This window comes from Orcinus orca, chromosome 7, assembly GCF_937001465.1.
Source record: "Orcinus orca chromosome 7, mOrcOrc1.1, whole genome shotgun sequence".
In the NCBI taxonomy this organism is placed as follows: Eukaryota; Metazoa; Chordata; class Mammalia; order Artiodactyla; family Delphinidae; genus Orcinus; species Orcinus orca.
In genome coordinates this window covers 26,277,089-26,287,156 of record NC_064565.1, presented here as the reverse complement: position 1 = coordinate 26,287,156, position 10,068 = coordinate 26,277,089, and positions in this window count along the sequence as shown.

Genomic DNA, 10,068 nt, shown 5'->3' with positions numbered 1-10,068 from the left:
CTCTGGCCACACGGAACGCTTTATTCCTCCCCAAAGGGAATGCATTTCCCTTTTTGTCTTTATTTATGGCTTCTTTGACCTCTAAGGTCTGGAATGACCTTTCCCTGTCCTTCTTTCTAACAAATGTACACCTATCCATCACTGAACATTTTTGGCTTAAACATCACTCCTCTATAAGCCTCTCCTGACTACTCCCATCCCTGAATGGTAAAGGGGGACTACCCACTCCTGGAAGGCTTAGTTGAAGGAATGAGTGAGTAGGAATGACCCTGATAAAGCTATGAATGATTTCAAGTTCATCTTCAAAGATAACAGAATCCCTTTTTGCTATCTTTTACCCAGCCTCTAGCTTTTGGCACCCAGAGACCTCTTTACTTATTTTTCTTCCTTATCAATACTTGCTATTTGAAGAAGAGCTAGTTTTAGTCTTTTGCAGTTGAGTTTGAATTTGTCTACATTGGGGAACTGTTGAATTAATGAATTTTTGAGAAAATACCATAGGGCCAGGAACCATGTTTGTCTTGTCTGTTAAAACCCCCATGAAAAGCAAATGAGTAGGTACTTGTGATGATTAATTTTATGTATCAAGTTGGCCACAGTGCCCAGATATTTGGTTGAACACTATTTTAGATGTTTCTGTAAAAGTTTTATAAGTTTTTTTGGATGGAATTAACATTTGAATCAATAGTCTTTGAGTAAAGCAGGTTACCAATGTGGGGGGACACTTCTAACCATTTGCAGGCCTTAATATAAAAAGAGTGATGGCCCTGGATGAGGAGGAAATTCCACCAGCGGACGGCCTTCAAACTTGAACTTGAAGCACCAACTCTTCCCTGGGTCTCTAAACTGTTGGCCTACCTTGCAGATTTTGGATTTGCCAGCCTCCACAATCACGTGAACTAATTCCTTAAAACGATAAATGTTTCATAAATATTTGATGAACTAATTCATCAATTAGTAAATACATATGAATAGGTGGATAAAATGTATTTTTCTGGAACATTTCTATCTAAGCCTCACGTGGAATTGTTATGGGAAGGGTTTCAGCTTTTATTCAATATCATGCAGCAACAGGTGTCATTCCCAGTATTTCTGTGAAGTCTCTGGCACTTTTTATATTTGGAAAATTAGGTGTTCAAGGGTAAAAACAGAAGCCAGCTCTTGGATTTTGAGGGTTTTTTCAAATTGAAGTATAGTTGATTTACAATGTTGTGTTAATTTCTGCTGTACAACAAAGTGATTCAGTTTTATATATGTGTATATAATTATATACACATTCTTTTTTTAAATATTCTTTTCCATTATGGTAGGTAGGCAAGGCAGTCATGGGGGGGCCTTGGGGTGAGGGATGAGTCAGCAGGCACCTGTGTGTGTTGATGATGGAAGGAAGATGTTTCAATATACACCAACATGGACAGTGACCCAAACCAGATACCACTGAAACCGAGTTCCCCTGCTGAGTTTATGATTAATCTCTCTATCCAAAACTTTATTCCCCTGCTTGTCCTGCCCCTGTTCCCCTCAGAACTGAAGAGTATCAAAGAAAAGGGGACCCTCTGGTCCGCCCTCAGTTACAAAAGCCCCTCGGTGTCCCCTTTTTCTTGTTTGTAGAGAAAGACTTTAGTTTCCTAGGCCTTCCCTGAGTTCCAAAGAGCAGACTCAAGCAGTTACTAGTTAGGGAAGTGAGGGAAGGCAGAAACAAAGGTAAGGCAGTCAAGCAAGAAAAGTAATGATAGATTAAACAATAGTTCATCAATAAAACTGAGTCCTAGTTCCTTCTCAAGGGATATACATAACAATTTGATGTATATCTTGAGTTGTTCTATAGGAACTGTGACCCCTACCCAAGTGGTGGTTGGTGATTACATGCTGACCACAAGCACATAGAACCCATACTGGTTGGAACCAGAAAGTTGATGATTAAAACATCACGCTGTTACCTCACCACCAACCAATCAGAAGAAAGTCAACTCTTGCCCCTAATTTTGCCTTTAAAAACTCTTCCCTGAAAGCCATCAGGGAGTTCAGGTCTTTTGAGCATTAGCTGCCCATTCTCCTTGCTTGGTGCCCTGCAGTAAATGCTGTACTTTACCACAACCCAGTGTCAGTAGATTGGCTTTGCTGTATGGCAGGTGAGCAGACCCAAGTTCAGTTTGGTAATAACCACCTCTGCCTGCTAATGCCTTGGGCTCCACAAGACAGTAAGGAGCGTCTGGGGTAATGGTTTAGAGCACAGACTATAGCATAAATTTACGGACTTTATTTCCCTGAGCAAATTACTTAATTCTCTATGTACTCATCTCCCCATATGTAAAATAGGGGAATAATAAAACCTACCTTGGGGGAATTCCCTGGCGGTTCAGTGGTTAGGACTCTGCACTTCCACTCACGGGGTCCAGGTTCGATCCCTGCTTGGGGAACTAAGAACTCACTGCCTGGGCTTGGCCATAAAAAAAAACAAAAACAAAAGCAACCCAAAACCTACCTTGGTCTGTTTTAAGGATCAAATGAGATAAGACATGGAAGGCATATAAAATTATGCCTAGCATAATGTAAGCAGTATATAAGGGTTAGTCATTGTTTTTCATGTTATTGTCAATACATAAGCCCTCCAGAATTCAGACAAAACCTCAAGGAAAATGTGTGGGTAAGGGAAAACCTGAAATAACTGTGATTAAGTTTCTGCCATCTGATGACATAAGGATTTGTATTAACAGTTGAGAGAGATTATTGAAAAGTAGAGAAACTTGCATTTATACAATGGCACACTGGAAATTTTTGCAAGCTCCACTTGGAATTCCAGGTGTTATTATATGGGCAGGGAAGTTTTTGGGTGGAAGTTGGGGTTGATAATTCCACGATATATAGGCCATATTATCAATGGATGTGAGCCACCTGAGGAAGCCTGGAGCAGTGGAGACCAAAGTTTAGGTGGAGGGTTAGCTCAGGGGGGACAGGAAGTGATGAAGACCAGAGTACAGGTAGAGGGTTAGCTTTGGAGAGGAGTGATCACCCGTCTTTTTGAGGGTGAAGGGAGAGATGAAGTGATACAAGGGGCCATGATGTGTCACACGAAACCTCAACCATCAAGGGCTAATACCGATGGTCTTTCTGAGGTGGGAAGTGAGGTCATCTACTGAGTCAGTGTTAGAAGTTTAAAAAGAACAGGAAGAAAGGAAAGAAAGGAACAGCTTTACAATGGCATTTGAGTTGCTTGCTAGGTGATGAACAGCAACATCAGGGCTGCAGTGTAGTTGGACTTTAAGAATGTTTAATGGAAAACCACTTGAAAACACACAAAGGAATTTTTAGTCTAGGGGAAAATGCAGCTATAAATACACACAGTGGTTCTATTAGAGTAGTGAGAGTCTGAATTATTTTTTAAATTAAATTAAATTTTATTTAATTTAATTTTTTTAATTTAATGTCTGTATTTTCAAAATATTTCATAATGAAGTTACAATCATCTCATCATTGGAAATGTTTATAAAAATATAGTTGAAAGGAATTTATGATGTGTTGCATTGTCAGTGTTCTCAAAAGTCACCATACCTAATGTCATTTTTGACCATGAATCACAATGCTTTGTCTTCTCTAAGCAGTTTTTTTTTTTTTTGGCTGTGCCTTGCGGCATGCAGGGTCTTCGTTCCCTGACCAGGGGTTGAACCCATGCCCCCTGCAGTGAGTCCTAACAACTGGACCACCAGGAAATTCTTCTAAGCAGTTTTATCAACGCTGTCATCTCACTCTGATAACCTAGGCATGATTTAGCTTACCTATTTGACAATAATCCCACAGGGATGTATATTCTACTCCAGTTGACCCCTGAAATATTTTTTAAATCAACTGCAGGAAACAAGAATTAAGATTCAATTCAGGATCTCTTCTGATTACATTAGCTTTTGCCAGATCAGAGTAACCTAATACGATTCTACATTCATAGAGACCTGTGCCTAGTGGAACTCAGGGAAAATGATTGGCTCACACTAAATTAGATTTATGAGTGTCAACCTAAAATCTAGTGGTACACTTGAATTTTATTCATATTTTTTTCTCGGTGACTTTGAATCAGAGATCAGCTCTCCTCTCTAAGTCTCTTCATTCACAATTGCCGTAATTGATGCCTAATTCGGAAATGAGGTGGTAGGCATTTACGTAATGAGGGATTATGTGTTATTCACTCATAATGACAATGCTAGGGCTGTCAATCATTGCACGCTTTTACAGTGCTATGGAGGGGAGAAGTGGAAATGAATGCATGTGAAATCCATCACCTGAAGTGCGTTTAGAAAAGAATGAATTCCACTCTAGACTTACTGGGAGCTCTGATGATAGAAAATAATAACTTTTATCCCGTGGGGTTGAGGATCGATTGGGAAAGACTAGAGACTCTCAGTCTTAACCCCCAAGTGGTAATCACTAGGGGAACGTTAAAAATATTGACCTACCTCCCCGCAACCCTTGCCCTTGTCCCTGTTTGCCCTGTCCAGGGAGGCCTAATTAAATTTGAATTTATAAACAATGAATAATATTTTTAGTATAAGTATTTCTCAAATATTGCATGGGGCATACTTATATTAAAAATTCATTATTTATCTGAAATTCAAATTTAACTATGCATCCTGTATTTTTTACTTGCTGACTCTGGCATACATACACCCTCCCTCCCCCATCCCCAAACCAGATTCAGAATTAAAAGGTCTGGTATTTTTAAACAGTTCCTCAGGTGATTCTAATGTGCACCAAGATTCAGAAACACTGTGCTAAACCTTAAAATGCTCAAGCTGCAAAGCTCTGGAAGCTGAGGTTGGCAGAAGGCAAACTAAAGCAGGAAAGAAGAGAATAGGAAATGATTGTTAAGACAGGTCAGTAGAACCCATCACAACTTCTTTGAAGTCTTCTATTTTGTTGTCCTATGTTCTATATTTGTTATAATTTATTGAGGAGAACATTTACACTGCATCTATAGCCTCTCTGAACTACCATAACTTTGACTGATGCTGAGTGAGCAATTCTTGGTGGTTATGCAGGGAGGTGTAGCCATGCTCTGTGTCAGTGACCCTTTCTGCCCCCCTCCAAACTATGTCCCCTGGTGACAGGGCTGACTGAACCTGAGGGAGACACACAGCCCAAGACAATCAGTTTATAGTCTGGACAGTGGCCTATGAGGTACTGCGGTACAAGAGTTCTGCCCAGTAGGGTGATGATGATTGAACTAGACCAGATAGCTTCTCTCTGTGTGCATTTTATTTCTGGATACAGAGCACCAGATGTCTGATAGTGGAAGCAGAATCAATTGGAATAGGTTAGGTCAGTGGCGCTCAAACTTCAGTGAGCATTAGAATAATTTTCAGGACTTATTAAAACACAGATTGCTGGTCCTCATTTCAGAGTTTCTGATTCAGTAGGTTTGGGCTGGAACCCAAGAATTTGCATTTCTAACAAATTTCTAGGTGATACTGCTGATTTTAATTCCGGGAACACACTCTGAGAATTACTGGGTTAGCTTCTGCTGCAGTAACAAACAAGCCCCGGATCTCAGTGGTTGAAGGAAACAAAGGTTTATTTCTTGTTTGGGCCAAGTGTTTGTTGTGGGTTGTCTGGGTGCTCAGCTTCCAATGTCAATGTCAGCTTCTTCACTCCGAGACCCAGACTGATGGAGTAGCCACTGTCTGGAATATCCTGGCCACCACAGCAGAAGACACAGGGAGTGCGTGGTGAAGCACACCCGGGCTCTTAAAGTTTCCCCTGGAAGTGACATGTGTCACTTCTACTCGATTGCACTGATCAAAGGAAATCATATGGCCCCACATAACTTCTAGTGGAGCAGGTAAACACAATCTTATTTGTTTAGAAAGAGAGAGAACTAGAAGCTTTGCAAACTGCTCTAGTGATCAACCAGCAGCTGGAACTAAAAAAGACACACAGAAAGAGACCAGCACACAGAGGGCATGAGACCACTGGAGCCAGGGATGGAGGAGAGCCCTGGCTGGTTGGATGGTAGTGGAGGGGAGAGTAAAGGCAAGGCATGGATATACAGAGTTATATAATGGTTGATGGCAGTTGTTGAAGCTGCTTTTGATCCTGAACCACCTCTAAAGCTGTTGCATTATGTTCTGATCACCATGGATGTGTTAATATAGGTGGTCACACATCCCTGTGAGATTCTCAAATCCTTATTCCCACAGACACCTGTAAGCTTGTAAAACCTTCTCCCATGGGATCTCATCACATAACCAAGCCACCACCAACAAAGTGTGTCCCAGCAATTAAATTAATTTCAAGGTAATTTGGGTCTCCAACTTGTAGGTCTCAAATACCATGAAGTGGACATATAGACCAAAATAAAGCATCTTACAATTTTTAAAAAATTTTCATTTTATATTGGAGCATAGTTGATTAACAATGTGTTAATTTCAGGTGTACAGCAGAGTGATTCAGTTATACATATACATGTATCTATTCTTTTTCAAATTATTTTCCCATTTAGGTTATTGCACAGTATTGAACAGAGTTCCCTGTGCTATACAGTAGGTCCTTGTTGGTTATCTGTTTTAAATATTGCGGTGCATACATGTCAATCCCAAACTCCCAATTAAATTTTTAAAGTACATTTTTCCCACATAAAGCCCCAATTCTGCCCCAGCCCCAGCCTTTGGATTTCTAGTTTTTATCCTTCTTTTCCTTTTCTCCCAATTCTGCACTTCAAAATCCCCAAAATCTGATTTAGCAATACAGGGGTGGGGACCAGCATAAGCAGGCCCAGCGGGACTCACGTGTGGTGGTTGGAGGCGGGAACATTTAGAGATCCACTTAGGGTAATAGTCTGACCCATCACAACATTGGGACAAACCCCCATTATTTTAGGAACCTGAGGGACATTTGGTTCCTTTTACATAAGAGAGTCCAAACAACTTGGGCATGGACTTTCATACCAGGAGTAAATGATTTCTAAGGTGAAGAATGTGTGTGGGGGGCTTAAATGTTCTGACAACATTCACAACCAAAAAGAAAGTGGTAAATTTTCATCATTGCTCAACTGCTCATCTTTTGAATTCGAGCTTAGTCATGTCCAAAACATCCCCACTGTGCTGGAATTTGGGGTCTACTTAGTTGCTTTCCCCCACTGTTTACTTGTCTAACACATGGGTTTATCATGAACCCTGTGATTCTTTCTCCTTACTGCTCTCTTCTGTTCAGTAACTGACTGATTGGGCTTGAGTTCTGAATTTTGTCTATGTCCTAGGATCGCTTCTGTGAACACTTCTAGGGGCAGGCAATAGTTCTTTTGGGCTTGAGAAAGAGGGTCCCTTCTCTGGGCTCCATGCTTTAGTGGACTTTGGCTCCTGCCTCTCCTCTGGCCTCAGCCCTCCCCACAGGGCAAGGATTCCTGGAGACCAATGGACAATGCCCACCTGTAGGCCTCCTTCTCACCACTTAGACATGGCCGTGGAATTCCCAAGGGCTCTGAGCCTGCTTCTAGGTTCTGGGTGGGTCTTGTCCTCAGTCTTGAGTAGCCCAGAATATGTCACTGCATGCATGCCCCTAGGCCCAAAATATGGCCAAGGGGTGGCTATTTGGAGGTGTGTAAATGGAGCTTGGACATGTGGCTTGGGAGTTTGAGGCCATGGGGGTACCTAGAGGTAAGAAGAGAAAGAGAATGGTTCATGGACCGGGGAGCAGAGCTCTCTGCAATATCACAATCGGGCACAGAAGTTCTAAGCACCCAAGAATTTTAACTTCAAACTTGGCCTTCCACATGGTTCTGAGGGAGTATTCATAAAGGTAGGTTGGATAGAATAGATTCTACCTGACATCTTCTTAGGTTGGCTTGTACTTATAAATATTCATAATTGTGGTACATAGGTCTCCACTTATATCCTCACCACAGACCCTGTAAATATTAGACACAGAGGTGGAGGGTACATGGACAAATCAGGAGGCCGAGACTCAGATCTTGGCCTGGGCCAGGAAGAAAGAACCTGTCGATATAATTCCATGGAGCAAACACTGATGAGAATGCTTTGACTATATAATTTTACAGATTTAAAAAACAGTGAGGGAGATTGGTTCAAGATGGCGGAGTAGAAGGATGTACTCTCACTCCCTCTTGCGAGAACACTAGAATCACAACTAACTGCTGAAAAATCATCTATGGGAAGACACTGGAACTCACAAAAAAGATACCCCACATCCAAAGACAAAGGAGAAGCCACAATGAGACAGTAGGAGGGGCGCAATCACAATAAAATCAAATCCCATAACTGCTGGGTGGGTGACTCATAAACTGGAGAACACTTATACCACAGAAGTCCACCCACTGGAGTGAAGGTTCTGAGCCCCACGTCAGGCTTCCGAACCTGGGGGTCCGGCAACGGGAGGAAGAATTCCTACAGAATCAGACTTTGAAGGCTAGCGGGATTTGACTACAGGACTGGGGGAAACAAAGACTCCACTCTTGGAGGGCACACACAAAGTAGTGTGCGCATTGGGACCCAGAGGAAGGAGCAGTGACCCCATAGGAGACTGAACCAGACCTGCCTGCTACTGTTGGAGAGTCTCCTGCAGAGGCGGGGGGTGGCTCTGTCTCACCGTGAGAACAAGGACACTGGCAGCAGAAGTTCTGGGAAGGACTCCTTGGTGTGAGCCCTCCCAGAGTCCGCCATTATCCCCACCAAAAAGCCTGGGGTGGCTCCAGTGTTGGGTCGCCTCAGGCCAAACAACCAACAGGGAGGGAACTCAGCCCCACCCATCAGCAGTCAAGTGGATTAAAGTTTTACTGAGCTCTGCCCACCAAAGCAACAGCCAGCTCTACCCACAAACAGTCCCTCCCATCAGGAAACTTGCACAAGCCTCGTAGATAGCCTCATCCACCAGAGGGCAGACAGCAGAAGCAAGAACTACAATCCTGCAGCCTGTGAAACAGAAACCACATTCACAGAAAGATAGACAAGATGAAAAGGCAGAGGGCTATGTACCAGATGAAGGAACAAGATAAAACCCCAGAAAAACAACTAAATGAAGTGGAGATAGGTAACCTTCCAGAAAAAGAATTCAGAATAATGATAGTGAAGATGATCCAGGACCTCAGAAAAAAGAATGGAGGCAAAGATGGAGAAGATGCAAGAAATGTTTAACAAAGACCTAGGAGAATTAAAGAACAAACAATCAGAGATGAACAATACAATAACTGAAATGAAAACTACACTAGAAGGAATCAATAGGAGAATAACTGAGGCAGAAGAACGGATAAGTGACCTGGAAAACAGAATGATGGAATTCACTGCTGCAGAACAGAATAAAGAAAAAAGAATGAAAAGAAATGAAGACAACGTAAGACACCTCCGGGACAACATTAAATGCAATAACATTCGCATTATAGGGGTCCCAGAAGAAGAAGAGAGAGAAAAAGGACCAGAGAAAATATTTCAAGAGATTATAGTCAAAAACTTCCCTAACATGGGAAAGGACATAGCCACTCAAGTCCAGGAAGCACAGAGAGGCCCATACAGGATAAACCCAAGGAGAAACACGCCGAGACACATAGTAATCAAATTGGCAAAAATTAAAGACAAAGAAAAATTATTGAAAGCAGCAAGGGAAAAATGACAAATAACATACAAGGGAACTCCCATAAGGTTAACAGCTGATTTCTCAGCAGAAACTCTACAAGCCAGAAGGGAGTGGCATGATATACTTAAAGTGATGAAGGGAAGAAGCTACAACCAAGATGACTCTACCTGGCAAGGATCTCATTCAGATTCAGTGGAGAAATCAAGAGCTTTACAGACAAGCAAAAGCTACCAAACCAGGTCTACAACAAATGCTAAAGGAAGTTCTCTAAGTGGGAAACACAAGAGAAGAAAAGGACCTACAAAAACAAACCCAAAACAATTAAGAAAATGGTCATAGGGACATACGTATCGATAATTACCTTAAACGTGAATGGATTAAATGCTCCAACCAAAAGACACAGGCTTGCTGAATGGATACAAAAACAAGGCCCATATATATGGTGTCTACAAGAGACCCACTTCAGACCTAGAGACACATACAGGCTGAAAGTGA